The following is a 26,870-nucleotide window of genomic DNA, read 5'->3' as shown; positions in this document are numbered from 1 at the left end:
GTGACACGCACAGTGCTCGCGGCCGCGAGCAATTCTCCACCTTCCTACAAAATTCAGTGTTCTCAAGAAGGGACGGTCCCGTCTCCCCCACCACATGTTTTCCAGTTTTGAATATGCCTTCATTCATCTCCCTGACTGCAGTCAGCAGTGTGAACCCTGTAACGCCCCCAGTTTTGCGCAGTGCACAGCCCAAAGCCCTGTGAGGTCGGCGGGGACGTTCCTCGGAGGGTTTTGGCTGGTAATCAGTGAGCATCTCCAGCGCTCTCCAGTTGCTTCCTTGACATCCATCCAGAAAGAAAAGAGGCCTGCTCCAAAAGTACGTCAGAGTCTTCAAAAGCCAGGTCTCAAGTGTCTATGAGAAGTGTCTCTTAAGCCATGGCTACATCCGGTAGGAGGGTAACAAATAAAGCGAAATTCAATAGCAAAAGAACTATTACGCAATGCAAAATTACTACCTGGTTTTGCATCTTGTAAGAAGCTGCTTAGAAGCACAGCAACACATTTAGGGTTATTACAGATTCAAAACAAAATTCAGGATATGAAACAAGATCTAGGTTTATTGGCTATGTGCTTTCCTATTCAGCCCAGCTGAATAAAAGAAAAAAGAAAAGAAAAAAAAAAGAAAACTGTTTACTTTTAATGCCAAAAAATTACTAAAACATTTATAACAGCTGGTCATACTACTGCACAAACCACTCAATTAATCAGCTAACTACCGTATGTTTGAAAGAGACAATGCAAGTTTCTATTCCTAATAAAGTGCAAAATATTGATTAGTTCAGGGACAACACAAGAATAAATTACTCACATTCATAATTAGCTTTGCAGTGTCCAGAAATCTGAGGTACTTTTCACACATCACTTATAAATATTCTTTCTTTCATTTCTCTTCAGTTTTACCCCAGGTTTTTTAGAATTATGGCCAAAATAAACAGAATATTTCCTTATAGTTCTCCCTCTTGCTTCCTGCTTATGAAAGAATTTTTACTCACAGCCTCTTGCACTTCTTGGAATCAAATTTCTTCCAGAAATCTGCAGCACGGTTTTCCCTAGCAGCTAAAATGCAGCATTTTAATTATGAGTATTATTAGAGTCTCCCTTTCGCTCCCCTGTCCCACATTCCTCCTCCTCAGTTCTGATGGCTGGTCCCTCTCAAGCCAGCTGTTAGAGGCAAAGCTACAAATTTACTGCTGGCTTCCTCACTATAATGTCCTCTCAACACTGCTTTATGAGTGCTGGTCTCTCAAAAATAGAAGAAAGAAATGGAAAGCCCCTGAAATTTGTGACATAGCTCTTCCATAGGGTCTGTTTTTAGGCGTGCCTTATAGGTTGTGAAAGGCTTAATCTATCCCCATGTGCTGGAGTGCTTGTGGCAGTGGCTGCCCCCAGCACAGCTAACAAATACGAGGGCTCAGGGATGTCTGTGCTCACTGAGGCTTAGCCGGGCTGAAGCATCCCAAGCTGCAGTCATCAGTGAAGGCCACGTAGATGACACAGCGCATGTGCTCTGTACACGTGGATTATGTCCTCTAGTGCCTAGAGTAAATGGGTAATTCTTTAAATGAATTCCAGAATTGTTTATAGTAATTGAATGAGATTTCATGGTTGAGTGTGAGTTTACCGAATGCTGAATTTGGGAACAGGGAATTCCTTAAAAGGACAAGTGAGCCCTGCTTCCAGAGGCGTCACAGAGTAAGCTGCTGACACCATCTGAGAACTGAACTGCCTTCAGATTGAACTTCTTGCGAAGGAAGGACTCAGATAACACTGTCTATATGAGAAAATATTCCAGGCAATATCCCATCACATTTTAAGTAAAAAACATAGATTTCATTTTTTTGATAGTGCTAACAGATATATTTTAGCTAACAGAACTACCCAGGGTGGAACAGAAGGAGACCACAGGCATAATGTTTAATTTCTGGTAATACACAGGAACAAATTTCTCTTTTGTGATTATTTAATTGCCTGGACTTTCTTTCATGCAATATAAGCGTCTGTGTGAGCCCATAAGTACACATATGTATATGAAAAAACAAATGTATACATGTGTATAAAAATGTGTGTGCATGAGTGTGTGTGTCTGCTTTTGGAACAGCCCATTCCAAAAGAAGTCTAAGAATGAGAGTAGGACAGTACAGAGACTCAGCTGCACTCCATGAAAGGTTCATAAGAGTTGAATACAGATTTTTTTGTGTTCTGGTGCTTTGCAAGCAAGTGTAAATTCAATGTCTTAGGAAGACTCTACAGAGCTGGAGCTAACAAGGTGAATGCATTCAATCAAACAAAAGCTTTTCTTAACCTGTCACAGCCCTTCTGGAGTTATCTTCCTTTTCACTGTATTCTTTAAAAGAATGTCATGGTGCCCATAATTTAAAAGCTTGAGGTTACACAGAGGAATAGTGATAAAAATGCTGTGTGCCACGCACAGGAAAGTTACACATGAAGCTTGTACCAAATCTGAAAAAAAAGGAAATGATTTCTGGTAGCGCAGAGATTAACAGAGGCTTGGGCTTCTCAGAATAATGTCTTGACCGAACCTCTTCAGTGTCATTTACTTCACCAGTTAGAATGTGCCATTTTGTGTGCATTTTAACAAACTAATAATCTTATCACTGAGTTTTGTTTTTAGGACATTCTAGTATGCCATTAGCGTGACAGAAGAAAGAAAAGTACATATATTTCATACTTCTTGAATTCGGGTGTTTGAATTTTCCAGGGTCTAAACTCTGTGCAAATAATAATAATAATAATAATAATAATAATAATAATAATAATAATAATAGTTAAAATCAAATGCATAGGAAGTTGAGAAGCAGAAATACTTTATAAACACATAAATCATCCTCCCAAACAAGCAAAATGGAGCTATGATCAATCACAAATCTTGGATAAGTGAATTGAGAATAGCAAGCACAAATTGTGTACGTGCTGTTCCTAGATCAAATATGTTTGGAAACCTCACAAACTTGAGAATTACAAATGTCAAAAGTAGCATTATAAAAAAAAAAAACAACTGTTCAAGGGCCAAAAGAAGGTTCACTGAATAAACAGATCACAGTGATTATTATGACAAACTTTAGTCCAAGACATGCTTTAGGCTGGTGATTGTTCTTCCAAGAGAGAGCAAGGTTACTAAAACATTTTGTCAAATTGACTGATATTTTCGAACAAATGGGCACACTTTTGAGCAAGGAATCCCGTCTTGGAGTTTGAAAAAGAACAAATGTCAAGTTAAATACAACTTGGGAATAATTGCTCCAAGCTTCACTTGCTTATGTTGCTTGCTTAAAGAAGGGCTTGTATACCTGACAGCTTATCCCTTTTCCCATCTATACACAAGGTATTTCTCCCTGTAAGGCTTGCCAGGCCTGTATTTGCAGTTCATCATAAAGCTACAACAGACTACCTCTGCTTTGAGGGCAGTGATGGCAGGAGAAGTTCAGCAGTTTAAAAATCCAGAAAGGTTTTCCAAGAGCAACTGTTCTTCAGGGTTTCAGTTTGAGTCACTCTGTTTAGTGATGAAATAACTCCAGCCCTGAGAGCCAAAGCACTATCCAGCCCAGCCAAGTAAATCCAGTTCAACTAAAAAAATCTTGACACAGTCTTGAATAAAGACCATACATCCCTAAGAAAAACTGAAGAACAAATAAGAACTGTGAAGATAAGATTTGTACAGCTGCTGATGAAAAGTCATCAAATTGGCAGTACATGACGGCTACATGATTGAACCCAGCCTTTCTGTCCTACCTGTGCAACTGGCTGATGTCTGAGTCTTAAAAAGAGGGCAACCCTCTCTTCCTTGCACTACCTGCATATCTCTCTAAGGCTAGCGCCCTCTGACTCTAACAGCGATATGCTTCTCTTACCTTTTAATTTACCAATTCAGAGAAATCTATTTTTTTCAGATTCAAATCTTAATTTTCATATGAAACAAAGAAAAACCTGTACTGGAGATATCATAGTGATGAGATACAGAAGATCACAAAACCTTGGCTTGATCAAATTAGATTTTTTTTTTCTCCTGTAGTAGTTTCTCCAAAACTATTTTAACAGGGCTGAAAAATCAATAGATACTTCATTATATAAAGACACATTGCTGAATTAAAGAAAACAATTTTTTAAAAGTGGTGGGTCTAGATAATCACACTATCTTCCATAATTTTACATGACCATATGTTCCCATCCCTCCTCTTTTCATTTTGTAGCTTTTCCCCAGTATTATAGTCATCTATTCTATGCTTCCTTCTGTTCCTAGTAGCTGATCTTGCAAATGCTTTCCCATACAAGGAATTCCACTGGCTTCAGTGGGAGTCCTCATATAAGTAAGGTTTTTTAGTATTGGACCCTAAGGTCTGCGTTTTTTTGAAGCAGGAAATCCTCTTTATCGGTTTTGTAAAAGATGATAAATAATAGCCCCAAGGGAGACAGCTCACAAGAAGTGGATGGCTTAACAAAACTTCCATCTGGCATACACATACAATTAGGTTTCCTTAGACTCCATATTTTTTCCCAGTTTTTCCAGGGGAGGAGGAAAAATGAAGTTTCAGAGGTGGGAAAGTTATAAATGATACTTCATGACAAATATTTCTTAAAGTGCATTTTTCTCCCCTTTAGGTTTCTCTCCCTCATCAGTAAGCGGCTGGTTTTAGGCATGCTTCTTTAACACTATGACCATAATAAACCATTCCCTTTATTTATGGCATAGCATAAATAGCACCAATGTACAGAGCCTAAGGACAGGGCTTTACAACAGATTGTTCGACCTCCTCCTGCAGCCCCAGGAGGCAGAAGAGAGGTTTTCCAAGGGCACCTCCCATGCCACCAGCACTGCCACCCCACACAAGCCAAAATCCTCTGCTCTCTTTGGAACTGCCAACACTGAAAATGCACAAACACGTAGTTAATGATCTTAGCAGAGACTCGATTCTGGGGCCTTGTGTGTCAACTGTTTTCACATTTACCCTCTTCTTTGCAACAACAAGGGCTATAAACTTTAAGGTTGTCAGGCAGGTTGTCAGCTTTTTCTTTTTTCTTTTTTTTTTTTTTTTTAATGAAAGGTTTGGGGAAGGAATGAGGGGCAGTCACATGAATCCTCTCCTGGTGCCCTTGGTGTGTGTGCAACATTGCCAAGCTAGGAACTGCTCCGATGATGGGGCAATTTGTCCTGTTTTACTCAATTAAGCTTATTTGCATATCTGAGATTAATCTTTTTTCCATTACTCTAGCAGCAAATGCACAGCAAGAGACACACCGATACACTGAGTGGAAAATCATATGTTTGTGTATGCCCATCACTGAAGTCAATCACAATAAAAGATATGACAAATTAAGTGATTCCTTCCCAAAATTGAATCCTGTGATGTTTATGCAGAGCATAAGGATACTTATGCCTTTAATACAACAAGCCTGCTTTCTATTTACATAGATGAGTGAAACATTGCCCTGGCATTACACAGACTGAAGTGTGCAAATTCTAAACCCTTCCATAGTCCCTGGATATAAGAGTGCATTCATATGTTTGTATTTAACATGAACAAATTTATGATCTGATGTGGATTCCTCTGAGTACAGATGTATTCCAACTATTTGCTGAGTCCTAATTTTAAAGGAACAAATGTGAGTGCTTTGGGGGAAAAAATGAGTTATTTTCTATTTATTTTGAGGGTTTTCCATGCAATGCAGGCTCTTTTTTTATGGGAGGGGGTGCTGAGGGGTGTCTGTGACAGTTCAAAGGACACAGGTACAGAAAAACAGCATGTTAGAAGAAATTCAAGACCTGGAAAATAAAATGAATGCCTCCTGATCTATTTGTTCATTTTTTGCAACTGCAGATAGTCCAAGTTTTATGAACACTGCAAATAGAAACGTACACTGAAAGGTTGTCTTTTACTGTTGACGCTGCCAAAAGTTGCATACAGCAAAATCCACAGCATTACCCTCAAAATTATTTTAGACAAAATGGCAAGTTTTGGAATTAGGGCTTCTGTAGGAAGGCAGAGAGGGAGAAACAAAAAGTGTTCGTGTCTCTTGTACCTAACCATGCATCTGTCTGTCTGTGGAAGTTTCCCCATACCTTGAGGAATCCCTTTGGACTCAGATCATGTTCTCTATTGCCTCTAGATACCCACTGAGGATGTAAAACCTGCAGGGGTTCTGCCTCAGTATGCTCACAATCCCTTTTCCCCAGGTTGTTTCCCTTGATGTTACGTACAGGGAGACAAGGGGCATTCCGGCTTTCCCAGTGCCTAGTTAAGTCAATCTTAAAGCCTTTTTGTGCTGATAGTGTAGCTTAACGGCCTCTCTGCAGACCCCAGAGTATACATTTCAGTATGTAGTTCAGGTTAGAGATAGCTACATTAAAATAGGGTATATTTTAGGCTTAGGATCAAGGTTTACATCTGAGGCCATATCAAGGGAAAATGCTGATGTTTCAGTAATCATGAGAAAGGTCCTAATCATGCTGATATGCTCTCAGTTTCCACAGTGCTGGTAATCTCACAGATCAATCTGATTTTCCTGAAACTTTTGCCGTCTTGAAAAGGGGGAAATGGAGAAGGGCAGCTATTTGTGTAGTTTTAAATCTGCTCTGGAACAGAATTGAAAAAAAAAATCTGAATCCAAACACTTCTTTAAATCGAGTGGGAATTGTATTCCTGGTTTTTATTTTGTCCTATTTCTCACGCATACAAATACATATTTTTCAATAATCAGTCATCTGCATCAAACTTATATGTCCCAGTGTTGTTTCCTTTGATGTAGTTGGCCAAATTCCCACTGATTTCAGTTGGAGGAGGGTCAGAACTAATGTGTGTTACCGAAAACACGCAAACCCATATTCTGGCTGGCAGGTATTTAAAGAGCTATGGAACTTTTAACAATTCAAATTATATAACCTGTCTTTGATAGGAGTTAATTTGCCTGCACATCAGAAAGAAAATGTACTTCATATCACGTGTCTTCCTGAAATACCCTGTTGATTTAAATGTTTTGTCTTCTGATTTCCATCGCGCCCTTTCCCCAGGAGACATTCTGCTGTGTGCAATTCAGCACCTTCTTCCTAAAGTCTCTGAAAAGCAGATGCCACAAGTCAATGAACTGAACCGGAAAGAATTTTTTGCTGTCCCTCATTATGCTCTTTACTGAACCCAGAGGACATTCTAGTTTCAGGGAGCCAAATTATGAACAGTACTCATGGACCATATGATTTAGGAAGGAGAAATGTCAAATGCTAATTTAACAGTCAGGATGGTGGTTTTTGCAGATGGAGCAATAGAGGACTAACCATTTAGTTAAAGATGGCCTGATGAAGCATGAGGGGTCCTTACCACCAGAATTTTGAAACATGGAAAAAGCCACTGTGTAAGAGGACTCCAGCGCTTTTATCAGGGACAGTAGTACACGAGTGGATGCAGAAGGTATGTGAATCAGACTCGGTTCAACCAAATGCACGGTACAGTAAACAGTACTAAAGACGTGCATTTTCCTGTTTTCTAGAGGTAGAAACCCATGGAATCACAAAATGGTTTGGGTTGGAAGGAAACTTAATGACCATCTAGTTCCAACCCCCCTGCCATGGGCAGGGACACCTCCCACCAGACCAGGCTGCCCAAAGCCCCATCCAGCCTGGCCTTGAACACCTCCAGGGATGGGGCATCCACAGCCTCTCTGGGCAGCCTGTGCCAGTGCCTCACCACTCTCTGAGTGAAGAATTTCTTCCTAATGACTAATTTAAACCTACCCTCTTTTAGTTTAAAGCCATTACACCTTGTCCTGTTACATCCCCTGACAAAATGTCCCTCCCCAGCTTTCCTGTAGCCCCCTTTAAGTACTGGAAGGCCACTGTAAGGCCTCTCCAGAGCCTTTTCTTCTCCAGGCTGAACAACCCCAACTCCCTCAGCCTGTCCTTATACAAGAGGTGCTCCAGCCCTCTGATCATCTTTGTGGCCCTTCTCAGGACTCATTCTAATACTTCCATGTCATTCTTGTGCCCAAAATGGCTGCAAATCCTAAGTTCAATTTAAAATGGAACTGCTGGACTTTTCTTTAATGGTGATCAAGAAGAAGGTCCACTAGGACTCTAGTGTGGCATTGAGAGATGGCTGAGACTCTAATAACTGCCCTGGAAAGAATTTAAAATTCACTTATGATTGAAAGTAAGGTGAATGCAGGCTAGGCAAGTCCAGAAAAGCAGCTGTCAGGAGGCAATAGTTTTGCTAAGGGCTTTTAGGCTCTGTGTCTAATTCCTATGGAAAGTAATTGAGAGATAGTAGTCGGAGTATAGGTGTCCGTTTATTTTTTCACAAAGCAAAGAGTTTGATCCCTGTTTAAAGGCCAAGCTCACATCATCTGGAAAACAGGGCTCTTATTTTTGGAGGTAACATACTTTATGTTTCTGGCAGCAGATCCAAAGTAAGAATTTTTCAAGTTCCTTTGTGTTTCAACTTTTTAACTTCAGTTCACTTTGCTACTCTCAGAACACAGCATTTATACGTACCGCAAAATCTCAAATTACCTACAGCTTTGGTACATATGTTACCAGATAAATCACTGCAAATACATATATATTCTTGTGTATTACTCTTCCCTGAGGAAATGAGCCTGTGCAATCACACACTTTGTCTCCTTCTAACTTCTGAAATCTTTCCCAAATGTCAACCACATTTGACACAGGATTACAGGTCACAGAGATAACTAACTTTGTAGAAATAGTGATAATCAGTAGCTATTTTAGTGCAATAGCCCAGACAGTGGGGCAGGCAGAGTTCTGCAATTAAACACTCTGCATAACAGTAGGCACCTGGCCAAAGAACACACATGAACTGACCGGACAGTTGGGGTATGAATGTCTCCAAATAGATGTGACACGTATTGTCTCTTCCTCTTCAAGTGTCAGTGGTTTTTTCAGCCAAGAAATGTAATGGACAGAAGTAAATAAATCTGAAGTAAACTGTGCTTCACTTGACCTGCTGCTTGCAGAGCAACTTGCTCAGGAACTGTTAATTGATTCTCACTGGAGCTTGTTAGTGCATGGGAGAATTGATTTTAATTATGTATCTCCTTTTGTCACAGCTCTGTTCTATTATCACATGTAGTAGAAAGGATTTTAATACGTGCAAGAATGAAGTATACTGTGCTACCAAATTTGCATTGAGTTTCATAAATGACAGACTTTTTCTTTGAACAGTAAGCCATTTAATGCCTGGTATGAAGAAGAACAAAACCCTAAGGTATCATATTCTCTGTAAAATACCTTGTCTGTAGTTGCATTTTCTTTAAAACTGAATTCAGAAAATAATTAAAACAGATGATCATCTTTCCTGATCCTTCAGGTTTATGTCAAAGGTCAACAGTATGAACCTGTAATGGATTTGACCCTAATTAATTAGCCAAGGTAGAGCACTTGCACAGCAGTATAAATTATATGCTTAAAGAAGACCAATAGCCAATAGTTGTGAAGTCACTTTATACTTGATTTCCCATGGAAAGACACCTAAATGCCTCTATCAAGTTAACACAACAAAATGACAATTACAGGGCTTGTCCTGAAATTTACAGCAGTGACACTTATTAACCAGGTATTTCTCTCTGACTTTTACTGAAAGATAAAACTGAAGAAACATTTTCATTCATTACTTTTAGTATATAAGAAGGTGGATTTGAGGATCCTGTCTATGTTTTACTACACTGCAAACTCTATTGCCAGGACATAAAGCACAGAGGGATTACGACGATTATCAAACATCCCTAAAGAAATGCAAAAAATAATTGCAACAAGATTGGTGTATTTGTCCACAGAATAATATTTTATGAGTTTTCAGTGAGAATCTGGAAAAGAAAAGGAGCATTTCAGAGATCAAGCATAACATTAAGAACATAATCCACATTCTGTTGAGAAATGTGTGGAAAAATTAATCTTAACTTCAGCTGGAGCTAGTTTTTGCTAAAGAAAAATTCATAGGGCAACATTAAAATTTCCCTTTTTAAGCTTCCAGCTTATTCTCTACCTTGAAAAGGAGATTTTCCTAAGTACAACAGACACATCTAATAATGAATAAATCTAATTATACTAAACAATGCTTAATTTATCTTCTACAACACATATTTCTGTAGATAACAGAACTGTCCTCAAGAATTTGTGGACTTCTGAATCTTTCCTTCTTGAGAAGTTCTTTATAACAGAACTCATTAACCCAAATTCTGCCTGCAACTCTTGACCTTCAAGTTGTCATCCATCTTTCCAGTCTACATTGCAGTCACATAGTGCAAGCAGAAGACAGTTCCTGGATCTTTTCTGCTGGATTGTGGTGTTTTAATTATTAGTTAAAAGAAATTCAAATCATTTTGCACAGTAAAATTCAGAATTCAGTGAGAAAGTCTAAATAGCAATAGCCTTATGCTTTCCTAAATTGGGACTTCTGTCTTTAACACAAAGAATATAAAATCATTTTCAAACTCTCTAAAGAATAATCTGAAATTCATTGAGATCAGTGTTACTCCTTTTAGTGACTTTGCTGGGCTGCCTTTTTTCTTTGTCGTGATTATACAAGAGAAAGTCTGCCTTACTTTCATTTTTTTTGAGGATTGAAAGGAAGCTGATTTATGGCACATAAATTGCCCGTTATTATTGAAATACATATTTGGTTGCTCATGAGCATTCTGTAGCTGTGTAGATTACATAGTGTAATAATTGAAAGAAGAAGAGCCTATCCAATTTTAAAAGAGAAAATGTATAGGTTTTGTTGGACAAAAACCACTTCTATGTATGTCATAGAGGGAAAAGTGCTAAATCTACTTGTGCCAGAGCATTATGCAAATACAGTAAAACTTTGAAGATTTTAGGCAATTCACACAGTTTTTCCTAACCTTCGTTTATGAGGATACAGCATCCTTGGTCTCTGAAACCCCTTCTACAAGGCACAGTGTATTAAACTTTTTAAAGATTATTTGTGGAAAAATGGTTTCTTTGTCATTCAAGATGTGTTTTTAGGCCTATAATTTCCTTCAAGTGAGCACAATTCCGCTAGCAGCAGTATATTATTTTGACAGTAAGTCAGTTGGCATAAGACTTCATTGTGTATGCCTTTTGTTTATATAATCCTTCCTAACAGTAACAAGGTGTTTACTGTTCAGCAAACACATTTTATTTTAACTGCCAACAGTAAAACTGTCTGATAAAGTTTGATTTAGCTAAAGAAAGCAAGTTCTCATTTAGCCCAAATAAATCCATGGTGCTATAGACAGCTGTTTGGAGTACATAATCCCCCAAGCTCTTATAGCGAGGCAACTCTTGCTATTGAATGAGCGAGAGAGAGCAGGCTCAGCTGTTCAGGATGTGCTCCATTACAACTGTAATCTATAGCATCGTACTGCCATATTGTGAAAGCATTACTCACATTCAGCGGCAGCGAAGCAAATACTCCTCTGACAGATGCTCTGCAGACTGACAGCTGACACCCTAAGCTGAGCCCTATAGATTTTTCACTAAACACGTCCTGCAGCCCGGATCGATGTGGCCTGGCTGTCTGCTGCACCCCGTCCTCCTGCGAGGAGATCAACATCTAATACCGCTCCTGCAAGATTCTCAGGGAGTTAACTGTCTCCAAGTGGAAAAAGTTCAGATTTCAGAGAAACAATGAACACAGACACTTCTCAAAATAACAGCATTTTGATGCTTGAGAGAAGGAAGAATTCGTAAGCCTAAAGGCATTTTTCTTCCAGTTTATGGCTGACTTTATCCTGGAGAAATTTGCCAAAGAAATGCAATTTTTAAGGCTGATATTATCAAAACTTGAGAGCAGCAGGGGAGAAATAGCTGATCTGTCACATGGACTCCAAAAGAGATGTTTGTAGTAAATGCAAAACAAAAACGACTCCAGTATTTTCTTTCTGCAAAGTCAGAATATGCAGTTAGAATATGTACACAGGCAGAGGTCAGGATGTGCATAGAAAGCCAATGCTGCATTTTATTTAAAAAAAAAGCTGTAGAATGAATCATTTTACCGTAACCACTAACACCATCTTCTAACCTTAACCTCAATGCACTGGTAAAGTATTTTGCTTCTTTTTTCCCCCCCTTTTTCTTTTATAGGTCTACTTTATTAACACGGCTCGTGCTCCTGTTGAAGTCACCAGCAGAACTCCTGTAATTCACTGAGAACAGAAGCTGGCCCATAAAGCCGTTGTGGCTTGGAAAATACTTTCAGGAATGATAATTAGTTCAAAGCTGAAAAACAGTCACTTACCTATAGTGAATATAGGCACAAGTACAGAAAAGAAGACAAGCTGGTTTTGAAGCATACTGGGGAGATTTAAGTATAATTTCTGTGCTGGAATTTAGTGACAATTGGGTTGTTTTTTATTCTCTTTTATTACTTGTGCCATCTTCAAACGGTCTAAATGGCAAGATAATAATCTTACAATAGATCTGGGAATTCCTGAAAGGGCAACTAGTTCTGCTTCTCATTTTCATCCTGCCACAGTGCACATCGTGTGGAAAGACAAACAGATGTGTATGCCTTCTTGCAGTAGGATTACCAGAGCAGGGTTAATTGCAAGAACTGAAATTCCTCCTTCTGACTGAGCAGCTTCATGTTTTCAAAGTGTATATTGTGGCTGCTTTTCGACATTTAGAGTATGGATTCACTCCTCGTTTGGTCTGTGCATTTAAATTCACATTGCACTAGTGTTTTGTAAATGCATATGTAAAAGGCAAGTGATTATGTGCAAAGTGAAGGAAGGGTACTCATTAAATACACAGAGAAAGGGATATCTGGCAAGGGTGTTGCAAGAGAGGAAGGCAAATAGGCAAAAGTGTTCATAATTTGATTGAGAAACTAAGTAATGCCACTAAAAGATCACCTGTTAAAGTTATTTTCTCTCTGTTTTTCACAAACTGCTGTTGTGTTCTAATTCCTGAGCACATCGTGGTCTGTAGGAGAACAGACACACTGTGCGTTTGCGTAGTCACACCAGAAATTCCAGTTATCTCTGCAATACTGGTCCTGGTAACAATGAAAATGCCATCGAAAAACACTTGTACTGAGCATTATTTGCTCAAAAATGTAAGAAGGTTTTCTTACAGCAGCTTTACTGATGTAATTGAATTTGTATTGAACACCTCAATGTACAATGTTATGCACTCATTTGGACACATGCACCAGAAATTGGCCAGCAAGGACCTCGGTGCATGTCAGCTTAACTGATGCCATGCTCGAATATGTGGTGCATCTAATTTATAAATGAGGAAGATCTTGTGTAGGAGCGCATTGCTGCAAGTGTATGCCATTATTTAATCCATGAAACCATATATTATACGCTGCACATTCAGAAGAGAAAGGATTTGTAGATAATTACCTAATCATTGCACTCATCAGAAAATCAATAAACATTAACATAACATGTTCAATAGATTAGAGAGATCTTTGTCAGAAATGCATGCCCTTGCTTCACATAAATTAATACAGGTCCATTTAGGCAAAACCACTCTATTACACTGCATTGTACAAGAAAATATCAAAATCTCATCAGCGCACATAGCTGAAAGCAAAAGAAATCCCAAATTAAAAACAGACAAAGAGTAAATCTAGCCACCGGGGAGGTGTAAAATGCAGATGGCTCACAATCAGATTACCTAAACCATGTATCTCGTCACAAAATCATCCTAACTGTTCAGAGCAGGCTCCCCATCTCATCTGATCCTTTTCGAACCAAAAGAAGCTGTTTTTATAATGTCCTATCTCCCCTTTAGGTACTATTACTGGGGAGCAATTACATGTTTGATAGTTAGCACCACCTCTGGTGATCATTCTGCTGCTGACACTGAGGCTAATGCACAAACAAAAAACTGTGTCTGCAGATGGTTTAACAAATGCAGTTAGGCTGATAACACAGCCTCTTCGAAATAGAGAAGATTAAAATGTCTGAACTGAACGTAGTGAGCTTTTGAAATTATTTATGCCTTGAGACACATTGTGCCCATGAGTCTGTCTGGATCCAGGTCCATGTAGGCTGTCTGCAAGGCATAAACACATACGAAAAAAAAGTCCGGGATAATTTTCTTGTTCCAGTTCCACAGTAAACTAATAATAACAATAATGTTCCCATTTTTATAGCAGCTTATAGCTAAGAATTTCAAGATATTTTGCAGTGATGATGCCATTTTACAAAGGGAGAAACAAGAATGTTAGGTAGCTAACTCCTTAGGGTCAGTTTCTTCCCACTCTAGATATTAACATAACTGCAGAGAGGGCTCATGTTGGCTTTTGGAGGAAGGCCCTATGCTCACATCTGCCAGGGCTCCACCAGCATGCGGGCAGCTCTGCCTGCAGCCCCCAGGGCTCCCTGTGGAAGGCAAGCAGCAGACAATGCACACCACACTGACCATCAGGGGTTGCTGCATGGTGCTGGTGTGCTCAGCAGAACAAGGAACTCAAACTGTGTGCTGAGTCACAGCATCTTCCTTCCAGGAGGCAACGGAGAAGCAGAGCCATGAATTATCAACAGATTGTCTGTCCGGTTTCATCCCTTACCTCCTCAGTCCCTCCAGTAGAGCAGAGAGGTTGGTGGAGGATATCCCCACCATGCTGCCTCCCCAGAGGAAGCCAGCAAGAGAACTGGGAACCAGAGAAATACAGCTGCCAGCAGCAGCAGCAGCACCAGGACCAGTAGCAACAACTAGTTATGAAACATAACGCTTTAGGATGCAAGCAGGGAGCAGATATGCACCAACAAACCCAGACACAAATGAACTTCTCAATAATGCTGCCCCTGGGTCTTTAACTTGCAGCCATTAAGATAAGCCAATAATAAGCCAGTAAAAGTCACCAGCTTCCTACTAGACACAAGGACTTAGATATGGACTATTGCTCTAAGTATCCCAAAGGCTGGGGTCAGGCATTGTACATTCCTGTCTCGCAGATCTTACAGAAAATATTCACACATGCATGCAGCACATCTGCAGCAAAACCAAGAAAACCCTCAGCTCCCTGAGGTTTTCCAGTATACAAAAGAAGTAGGACTGAAATTCAACCACACCTCTGAAGGGCCAGCGTCAGCCTTCAGGAAAACTTAGATATTACTTTAATTCCACTTTGAGAGCTGAAATACTTTAAGGACATTGACTGATATTTGTAAGAGGTTGATTTTTATTCTGCTGTAGTGAAATACGCAATCATTAGCAGCAGGACCAAATAGTCTGAACCAGAACAAAATAGTCTGTCTCCAAATACTTCACTGGAGGCTTACTTTTCTTATAGACTTTGGTAATTACCAAGAAAGACAGGCTCTGTTCATGCTTAAAAATTTCTTAGAAGCATCTTTATATCCTTTTTTATAACCATCTACCTCTACCATTATATTAAAGCAAATCCTGCTGAAAGCTGTTAAGAGGAACTTATATAAACTAAATACAGCCTATAGAGATTGTGGAAAAAAATAACAGGAAAGACAGCACATGTGACCATAAAATAATTTAACTCTTTTAGAGAAGAATCCAGGGGTATCTGCTTTATGTGTGCACTGCAAACACTATATTAACTGTGGCAGTAGAGGTACATCAAATAAGAACCAGATAAATCATCAAATTCTTTACTGTTAGGATTCTATATTAAATCATGCAATGGGCTTTATATTATTGTTTTTTCAAAATCTCAGTGAATTTTCTGGCCCTTGCTTTTGAGATTGTGCACATGTGATTAAGAGCAGTGCATATAAAAAGAGCATGCAAATACAATTACGTTTTGTGATACTGTCAGATCTGGCCTCCAAATTCCAGCTTCAGATATGTTTAATATACATTCATTATCATTATCGGACACAGCATCTATTGATTCTTTGAAAACGATTAGAAGTGGAAGAGACCTGCCACGACAAACACAGAGACAAGGTCGAGATGGACAGTATTTTAAAGTCAAGTACCTTTAAACATTTGACAGCACGGGGGCAGCTTCCCCAGTTCCTTCAGGAAATTATTCAATTGCCCGAAAGAGCAAAGCACAGGGGAATTTTCACCTGATACTTCATCTAGGTTTTCACTATCCAAATTGAACTGTTTCATACGTGTGGAGTCATCAGGCGATAGCCCCTCTTCCGTGCACGTTAGGACTGCTGCAGAGAAGATCGCTAAAACGACAGCCAAGCATATTCTGCTTCTTCTGTTGCCAGTGCTTCAGCTGTGTAGCTTCCAGAGTGAACTGTACATGTACTCTCTCAGGGACCTGTAGTTGGTACAAGAAAATAAATATTATTTCACATCAGAAGCAACGGTACTTGTATTTTATATCTCTTGCATATACATGTGCATGTAGAGTGGTAAACCCAATTAGACCAAAGAGGGCATATGCACATCCTTGGAGAGAGAAAGCTCAGGCCTGACAGTGTTAAACATTTTGGCTACAACTGTGTATATGTTTATACAGGCATGTGCATGTGTGTTCTGTCTTCATATGGTGTCACTGCATTCAGGACAGCTGAAGCTATAAGCTTATCCCTTCTGCATATTTATGTGACAGAAATGTGGAAGCTCTCCTCCGATTAAACAGAAGTTTCACAATTCTCTTCATTTCTCTCCCACCCAGCGAGAAATGCGTTCTGCACTTCACGATCAGGACTTCAGCATTTACAACTGGATCATTTCTCCCTCTGTCTGGTCGGGGATTTCTGAGCCCTTACTTGGAGCACAGCACATGCGTCTATTTCTCCCTTATGCGGCCAGAAAGGACAAGCTACAATCCCTCCCTGAGCTCATATTCCTTCTCCTCAGAAGTCCTGTATATCAGAAAACAGAAAGTCTTTCAGTTTTCTAGGGACTTTTTTACACCCTCTTCCAGAAGCTGTTGGTCCAAACCTGTTTTTTGCTTACAGTCTGCAGTGAAACAAGGCAGGGAGAGCAGTGTCTGCTCTCATGTCTTGTTTTCTATTTTATTAACCTGTGCACTGACAATGTAAATGCTCAGGCACATGAGCCCTGTTCTAGGAGATTAAAATCTCAGATGAAATCACCTCAGACAGCAAGGGAAGTCCTGCCATGATGCTCCCTGGGACCGTTTCTCTGTCAGTTGTACACGGTGCAAAGTCCCCATCCTCATCTTCACATTGTCACAACATCAGAGAGCTCAGTATGACTTTTTTTTTCTTTTTTTTTTTTTTTTAAAGTAAATGAAAACACCGCTAAAATGGAACTGGGCCAAATTCTCCGCAGTGGAAGAAAGAGGTCATCTGTGTAGACTTCAGGGTATAGCTTTGCATCTGTAACAGTAAAAAATGTGGCTGAATGTTTTCCTGATCTCATTTTTTAAACGTGTTTATTTGATTTTATTTTGCCAGCAAATTTATGCAAGTATGATTTATATGTAATAATCCCCATATTTTTTTAATTACCTTGCCATAAAACCTGAATAACTCCCCCTACTTTGATCTCCAACACATTCTGGAGAATACTGCAGCAGGCATGCCTAAATCAGTTAAGCCATGCACAGAGCTGTTCCTGGAGGGAAGCTTTCCCACATCAGAAGATTGTGTAATAAAACTTAACACAGCTCATTAATTTTCTCTCTTAACCAATGCATCTGACAAGAAGTGACTTTGAAAACCTAAAGGAATGACACAACTCTTATGCTTTGCGTGAAACATCTGTTTCCAGCTCCTTCGCTATTAAATTGACATCTTTTTATTTGAAAAGTTCCTTTTATTTCCCAACTTCCTGCAATTGGTAATGTATATATCCCAAAGAGCTTAAATTCACAGCTTTTAAAACTTGATTAACTAAATGCTGGGTTATTCCTGTCCCAGAGGAAAAATACCTCTCTCTGCACAGACAGATTAAGTGGTACAACTCCGCTTTTTAATCAATTATTAAGAATTTGTTTATTCAAGCAATGTCAGACTTCATAAAGCATCAAAACAGACTTCAAATCCCCAAATAATGTAAACACCAGCGTGATTGCATATGAAAAATATTAGCATTCTCGGATCTGGAAAATCGATAGAACGTGAGCATGTCGTATGCGCTCTCTCGTCCATGAAGGCCACGGACAATATCACGTTTCTTTCTGACTGTGAAAACCTACAAAGCCAGTTGCAGAAGTCTTGTGTGAGGAGTTGAGGTGATTTTCAGCAGAAGCAAAACACCCTCATTACTGTGATTTTTCCTTGAAACATCACTCAGCCCCACATTCATATCATATTGCTCCATTTAGTTTGCAGTTCCTTGTACACTGAGGAAGAGAAGACAAAAAAGCCCTGGCAAGCCTTCTCCAGACTGTCTCGTGTTATGTGCGGATATCAAGCACAGCTGAATTCTGGAAGCTGATTCAATTCTACTCTGAAGGCCAAGATGAATGTATTTAATCGCATGTTGTGTTTGTATAGAAGTTAAGTATTGTTTTGGTAACTGGTAAACCAGCTACACCCTACCAACTAATGCAATTTGAAGACCTTTGAACTTGTTTATACAGTTCAAAAAACTTTAATCTCCAGTGTAGTTTAGCATTAAAAGAGACATCTCCAGGTGGGACAGATTAGAATTCACAAGTAGTGCCACAAACCGAGTACGGTTGCTTTTGAAAGAAATCAATGTTTATGCAATTTTCTTTGCCACATAGTTAGCAAGGAGCACGGAGTATTTAAGGATTAAAAATTCTCAGCAAGTGTTTATTAACCAGACATGATTTTAAAGATTAATTGGGCAACACCCTGAAATTACACCTGCCTCAGTAGAACTACTGAAGTGCACCAAGTCCATGCAGGACACTTTGCTGGATGGGGATCAAAATCAGAAGCAACTGAGAGCTAGCTCAGTTATCAAGAGGAAGCTCTTCCTCCTCTTCCTTTTTCCTGGGCTGTCATCATGTTTGCATGGTGCACGAGTCTGAGCCCAAGGCTCGGCTTCTTGCTGTGAGCACGGATGTTGCTCGCACTCTCGGTCCCATTTCTTGGGGAGGAATGCCAAGTTTTGCCAGATCTATTCTTAACCCCTGTCAGTCCCAAGTATGGGCCATTTTATTACACACTCCACAAAGATGGATTGTACTTGAAGGAGTGGGTTAGCATGTCCGTTAAACTACCTTTATGCTGTGGTGCTCACTATCAAAGAAAGCATGAAGGGTTGCAAATAGTGCTCGCATTTTACAGTCCCAATTAAATAATATGCTTAACAGGAATACAAAAAGAAGGAAAGGGGGAGAGTATTTCTCTTCTAATATTGCCAAGCTATGCAATAAGTGGGAAAATAAGGCAGTATGTGTCCAAGACGAGCACAGTTTGCACAATTTATAGGAGCAGGGGAACTGAGCAAACAGAGCAAGCCAGAGATTTTTGACACGTGTGAGGAGGAATGCACTCCTTAACCCCTGCAGTTTGTTTATTTTGGGGAACCAGAAGATGGCTGAAAGGTACATTATAATATGAATCAACCCTAATATTTGCACTTTGGTGCCAGCTTGGTCCATCACTGGGACTTTTTAAAGCATGGCTTAGACAAACATGCAGGAATAAACTCGCATCTGGCAGGGAGCAGACCACCTGCTCTCTCCCAGCCCTCTTTGCTGTGATTTTGATATTTCTCTCACAACAGCTCAGCACGTTTCCATTTCCATTTATTTTCACATTACAGCCAGCCTTGCTAATCTACATGTTTCGCACCAACATTTCAACAGGGTGGAACAAGGAGATGACTCACCCAAGGACCTGCTGAAGAGCTGGTCTAGGCTGCCTTGCCACCAAATCTCCGGGCTCCTGGGTACAGCATCAGCAGCGGTAACCCACTTGTTCTGTCCCACAGAGGGGCTTCAGGTTGCCCAGAAGTCTCCATACACATGACAGTGACCTGTTTTGGGAGCTCCATCTGAGCTGGGGCATTAATCACTCTGACGATGTTACAGATTGGCCACCCTTGCCCCATGAAGCAAGTGATTAACATCACTGTATTAGCAGCGCAGAAATAAATAACTTGCCCACGTTTGCACAGGAAGATTATGAGCAAACTGGTAATAAGATCCAGATTTGCTGCCTCCCACTCTGCTGCACCACAGAAATGTGACACACTTCCACAAGCTGTGCCCTAGCCTTGAAGAAAGGGGAAAGAGACAAGCAAAAGTCACACAGGAAAAAAAAAAAAAAAAAAAACCTGAGCAGTGGATGGCAGTACAAACATCTCTTCTGAGGCAGTGGTTTAGTGTTTGCAAGTATTAAGGAAAATAGAGGAACTGTCCAAACTTTCCAGGAACAATTTCCCATTAGGGGGTCTGAGGAAAGAGATTCATAAGGCAAAGAATGAAAGCTTTCATCTGGGTTATTTTTCCAACCATATAAAAAAGAAGATAGAAATTGCAATTCAGAGAACTAGTGGAGGAGGGATGGAAGTAAAGACAAGCTGAATCATGTTTAATAAAAAAGTTTATAGTCATTGCTAGCAGGACTCTATCCAGCTGGCACAGCGTGGTTCTATCACAAGCTGCACTCAGTGAATTAGGGGCTGTGTTATTACTCCAGCAATGTCACCTGCAGACCTATTTAACCTCACTGTAGGGGCAACATTTTTTCCTAGGCTACCAGATACTATTTTGCCATTATTAAACTTAATTTCATATGTTCTGCTCCTACCTGATATTGTCCTTTATAGTGGAAGAAATACAGGCTGTCATCAATGATGCTGAGGACAATAAAGAAGAAGAGAGTGAAACTGGCACCATGCAGAAAGCCAGCCTAAAATTTATGTATGATTTTTTTCCACTAATATTCTGAAACTGAATCATTGCAGTGTGTACACCTGGTTGTAAGTCTTATGCAGAGCAGCTAAGAGAAAAGAAAATGCTGCCCCAGTCTCTTTCATACCTCATCTTAACATTTCTCTCACCACCATTTTCTTTCTTTCCTATTTCAACATTTTTCTCTTCCATGAAAGCAGAAGTTCAAAAAATAAATTGCAGTTTTTTCCCTTAGTGTATTTTTAAACCCCTACAGTAGAAAAAATCCAGCATTATTCATCAAGCCGTACTTACTGAGCCTTTACATTTCATTTGTATCCAATATATTTAAGAATAGCACAATCAAAGATACTTAGCCAAGGAAATTAGACGATAAAAAGCACAATATGCAAGACTTATAAAAAGCCACATTGCTGTGCAATGTGGCTACATAGAATCAGTTCAATTGACAGGTTGGGAACTATGATACAAGGCAAACATATGCAAATTATGAGTCACTCCTCAGTGGATGTCAGGAAACATGATTAGTTCCAGCACAAAGTTGTCCAACAGGTCTAAACTTATTGGAGAAATAACGTTATTACAAGGCATCATGCATGACTTGGGCAAGTAACTGCATTCACAAATGAAGCGAGACTGGCTTTGAGATCCACGTGAATGGAAAGGTTTGAAAATTTGCCAACTATATGTACAGATGATGCCAAGTTACTCTTGAATCTATATATCTGCCAAATCAGTTGCATATACTGTGTATCAGTCCGGTGATACAGGAAGAGAGGCGGTAAAGCCCTGCCTAAGATGTGGGTGCCATTGGAATTTGGCAGCTGTGCTCAAGCTGTAATTGGAACCAGCGCTGCCCTGAACCCTCCAGCCTTGCAAACGAGAAGGGAGATGATCTCTGAGGTCGTCTGTGTCATCCCCTTACAGCTCTGGGCTGTTTTCCTAAGGGGGCCTTTGAACTCTTTGGCATGATGGAGCGGTTCCCAACATGTGTCCCTGCCTCTTCTGCAGGAGCAGAGGCACCTCGCCATAGCTCATGGGGGGGCTTCCACCCTGCCTTTGAAAGACACTGTGGAGGTGCGAGGTCCTGTAGGCTCACATCTGAAGAGGCACAGCACCAAAATGTCAAATTCCTGTTTATGATCAGGTACATTAAACGTGCTGCATTCTACTGTGTCACCAATTGCCTGCATTTTTAAGCAAATGTGAAGTTAACTTCTCTTGGTGCCATAGAACTGTTACAACTATGCGTTCCTATCTAGGCTCACGTTACAAGTACAGCAAGACCAACAACCACTAATAAACATCTTAAGCTGCTCCAAACAAACAGTTCTTAATTCTTTTATAGCACTAAATTACATAAATTAACAAGAAGATGCAAGAAGCAATGCTTATTAAATGATTTTAATGTGTTTGCTTTGCGCTAAAGCACAACAGCTTGTAAAACTGTTTTTACAATTTTTGTGGTAACACAAGCCAGGAAGCAGTTCAGTGCAGTTAATTCTCTGAGATTGGCTAGAAAAGCACCATCATTTGAAATATTTCAGTGACCCTTTCTGTTAAGGAAAGCAGTAGTTGATCTATGCCTTTCCTGACTAAGAATGGAATAAAGAGAAGTAATGCTTGATATTGATATAGCTATTAAAACAGCCAGGGTCAGCTAAATTTTGTTTTCCATCTGGTGTTTTCATTTACACCTATGAAAGGTGAATACAAAAAAAAGCTACCATTTTGATTAGGTGTTTTTTCACAGCCAGTAAGTGCAGAAGTGTAGGACTCTGCTAGGCAATGAGGAGCTAAGCCAACCCTGCATACATTAGAGGTATCATTTCTCTTTGGAAGGGTTGTCACACTTAAGTTCTCTTCCACTCTGTCTCTGAAATCTTTGGCAAATCATATAATCATCTCCACACTTTGGTTCTCCATTTATAAACTAGGGATAATGTTTTCCAGCTTTGAATGTCACAAAACTATATTTCTGGAAGAAAGTCTATCATTTGTTTCAGCTTCCAAACCTCTACTCCACGAAACAAACTCTACAGCTTATTAGAGGCCTTTGTATAATTACCTCCTTCTGGCAGGAAGTCTGTGAATTTGCTTACAAGCACAAAACTTTCCCACCAGCATATTACTTAAACTGGCTTTAGCTTAGATGGGGCATCTCTGCATTTTTGGTATATTATAGGTGATTCACCTTAGCAGCAATAACATCTTAGAAGGACCTTTTTGAATTCACTAATTCTCTTCTACTGACATTTACGTCCAAATTTCCAGCTGAGTGGGAAAGCCAGAGGTGGGTGGAATTGGAGAAAGCAACGAAGCCAGCAAAGGGAAAATAAGTTAGAGAAAGAAGTAAGCAGGACTAGCAACCACAGAGGACAAAATATTAAATTATAAAATTATCTTTGAGTTACTTTCAGTATTTTTAAATCTGACAAGAACAAAAGACTTTCCTTTTACTTCCTTGTTCAGCAGTGTCACTAAACCCCTTGCCAGACATGGTCCGTTCATGAAGGGTCTTTCCATTCATGAATTCCATCCATCCATTACCCACAGAGACCTGCCATTCAGGTTGTGTTAAAACCCCTAAGACATGCTGTACCAGCTCCTGTCTCCTAAGGTCCAAAGCTTGAAAGCTCCCTTCCTGCAAGCAGACAAAAAACCTTTCCCCATAAAGAATGAACGTGCGGAAGTTTCTACAAAATATAAATGTTAAGAAAGGTGTACAACAGTAGGAGCTACTATGAATGCCAAAATAATAATAATCAAGGAAATCTTTTAAACATGATCTAAGCTGACATTAATGGCTCAATGCCTTATACCTGCTAGGTTGTGGCAGAGCTACCAGGACCACAAACATGGCTGTTGTGGGACTTCTCATGCCATTTTTGGAAGCAGAAACTCTGCTCCAGCTGGGAAGGGGCTGAATGCATTCTTTCTTTCAACTGTATTTTGCCAAGCAAGTACTGCCGTTCTGGCCTTGCACCCAAACTTTCCATGCTGGGGCTCAGGAAAAGCCATTCCCCACCCAAGTGCTTTCCATGGCTGCGTCCCGAGATGTCCCCCTAACAGACTCCCATTTGTCATCCTCGTGTCCTCTCTCATATTACTGTCACTCAGCAGCAACTTTCTGCTCTTGCTTTTCAGGGTTGCCAAAGCTTCTTTCCTCCTCAGTTTACTTGTCTCTATTTTAGGGTCTGCTAGGAAACATGAGACATTTTGTACCAAGGATGATGTTAACAATTGCAGACATTGCTTTGCTTCATCATTTTAACAGAAAACAGCAACAGCAGTAAATATGATGTGACAGTTGTAATGATGAGAATTACTGTCCTGAAAGAGAGCTCTGTATGGCTTATAAAGATCCCAGTTTTTTCAAGGAAAATTAGTTTGTACTCCGAGGCATCTTAGCATCGCAGGGTAAATTACAATGAGTACTAAAAGAGCACAGGACAAGGCTTGCCGTACCTCCGAGCTTGATCTCTCTAGCAGACTTGTACTTAAAAGGGGTGTTCAGAAACTGGGAACAGTTCAGAAAAGGGTTAGAGGGATGGCTCTGTAGTTGGAAACCCCGTCTTTTCCTGAAAGACTAAAGAGATTCAAATTTATCCAAGATAATTTAAATGCTTGACTTGATCATGGTTTATAAGACCATCCATGCCAAAAATATTTCTCATCTTATAAATCATCCAATCTACTTTAAGCTTGCAGACAGGGATATGAAAAAGTCCAAGCTAGAGCAGACAAAATCAGACTAAAAAAGTGTGCATTTTTACTAGGGAGGTAAATTAGCACTGAAATAGTCTACTTGAGGACATAATATATTCCTTGTCACTTGAAGACTTAATAACAAAACCAAATGTCTTTCAAAAAAATAAGCTATGGTTGAATTCAAGCCTGTAAGTTTGATGTGAGAACGACTGGAGGAAATGGCAAAGAGGTCATCGTTAGGCTTTGTCGTCTCCTCAAATTCCAGGAAACAACACAAAAGCTGCAGTCCTGGGGGGATATTTTCATGCCTTTAATTATACTTGTCTGCTCATGCAAACACTGCCAAATTCTACAGATATAGAATAAAACAAACGTGATGGATCTGTGCAAGCATCCCAGTGCAATGGTAAATGACTTGACCTTGTTCACCACGGAACTATTACATGAGTAAAGTCAACACAGTTCTGATTAATTAGTGACCAGCAGTGGCACTCACCAGTGGTAAAGGTCACACCTGACATAAGGCTTCTACCAAAATGGCCTGCTGAGCGCAGTGGCTCCATGCATGGCACTTGGGAGCTTGGCACTGCACAACAGGAGGGTGACCTTGTATTTAGAATCATGGAACCACAGAATCATTCAGGCTGGAAGAGATCATCTAGTCCAACCTCTAACCTGGTACTAAAGTCCACCACTAAACCATGCTACTAGGTTCTAAATCTACACGTTTCTTGAAGACCTCCAAGGATGGTGAATCAACCACTTCCCTGGGCAGCCTATTCCAAGGCTGCACAACCCTTTCAGTGAAGACATTTCTCTTAATATCCAACCTAAACCTCCCCTGGCACAACTTGAGGCCATTTCCCCTTGTCTTATCACTTGGTGCTTGGGAGAAGCTAGATTACTGAGCTCAGGTCACCCGTCCTGCACTAGCATCTGCTCTCCCAGCCCAGGTAATGCAGACCTGCACCAGATAAGCCTAGCAGGGCTGCCTCGATGACAGCTACTTGCTTTGGTCTGTGGAGCAGAACTGTCTCCTCTTGAAGTAGCTGTGCCAGCCCAGAGAAGCTATGAAGGACAACAGCCCAACACAACCAGCCTTATGGCACAGCAGACCAACATACCAGTGGGGTTGTGACGGGTAACACCTCTCAAAATCACAGTCCTCTGTTCACTAATATAGGCCCTTGCTTCAAGAATATACTGTGGTACACACAAGTCTACAGACTATTTTAGTTTCTGCTTATTTTGAGGTAAAAATGAAGCACTGACTCTGGGTTGACCCTTTGCAACTAAACAGTACAAAAGTTTACTACAAATTTATGTTACTTGCCAAAAATCAGTAAAGAAGTTTTGTACTACACAAGAGGGAGAAAAAAAATGGTACCTCCCAACAATTCCTAAGTCCACAAGCCTGTCAGAAACATTATATCTTGTTCAGTTTGATTAAAGAGATAAGGAGTGGGCATGTGGGGGGTCTTGTCTGGTAAAGCAGCCTTTGCTTACCAACATTTTATGTTTCTAGCTTTAGAACTCTTAAGAGGAATCAGCAAAAGAAGGTAGGAAGCTAGTGAAAGAGCACAGGTTAAAGTCCAGTATAAATCAGTAAGAGCCAGCGCTGCTGGCTCAAAAAGAAAAAGAAAAAAAAAAACACAGAATATCTCCCACTTCCACCCACCACCCACCCATTAATCACAGCATCCTAAAATCACAGGCTGCTTCTGAAAAATTATCCTTAGTAAGAAACCCAAAATCTAAGTTAGTGCTTCATAACTTATGTGTTGCTCATTTATTTTGACAAGTCCTGTTTAATCCTTATGAATAATTCTTCCTAAGATACTAGGAAATGCACGTGGTACATTTTGTAAAATATAAATAATTATCTGAGGAATCACTACTGCACTCTGCTCTAAAGCCTTTAAGAAATTGAAAACACTGGTGTATTTTGGGTCAAATAATACGGTACTGCACAGAATTAACAAATATCTCACATGCAAGTATTTCAGTTAGTTTCAGTCCAGTTAAAATTGGTGGACATTCTGCTATGTCAAGATTATGGCTACTTGACAGATGATTGTTTCTGTAGGTGATTTCACCCCCAAAATTGTACTTTTCTTTCTCTCCATGTTAGCCAAATGAATTGACTGAATTTTTGGGGTATTTTGTAGTGACATTCTAAAGTCCTCTGTTATGACTTTTATAGCTAGTCATTTTAACACTGGAATTACACGTAAATGTGTGTCCACCTATACTGTATATAAATTGAATAAACAGTATGTAATTTGCTTCAAAAACACTGCTATCTTGAAGATAATAGAATGTGATTAGAATTTATCTCCTTCTGGCTATTTTCCCATTGAAGACTTACAGCTTTAGCTGGTAACTCTAACCTGCAAGAACTGTAAAATGTTGTGGTTTTGCCAAGTAGGACAGGGCTTAAATTACACTGCAGAG

General features: G+C 39.9%; 1 protein-coding gene across 1 annotated transcript in view; it reads right to left on the bottom strand.

The window, feature by feature from the left end:
- LOC308192121 (uncharacterized protein) overlaps positions 1 to 26,870 on the bottom strand; it is a gene marked incomplete at its 5' end in the record, with an annotated part of 233,436 nt that overhangs the window by 64,364 nt on the left and 142,202 nt on the right. Inside the window, 2 exons of the mRNA XM_080585356.1 lie at positions 11,397 to 16,217; positions 17,002 to 17,247. The remainder of the gene's footprint in view (positions 1 to 11,396; positions 16,218 to 17,001; positions 17,248 to 26,870) is intronic.

Source organism: Anser brachyrhynchus, assembly GCF_964034855.1.
Source record: "Anser brachyrhynchus genome assembly, chromosome: 3".
NCBI classification, from domain to species: domain Eukaryota; kingdom Metazoa; phylum Chordata; class Aves; order Anseriformes; family Anatidae; genus Anser; species Anser brachyrhynchus.
This window is presented reverse-complemented; position numbering and strand designations above follow the sequence as displayed.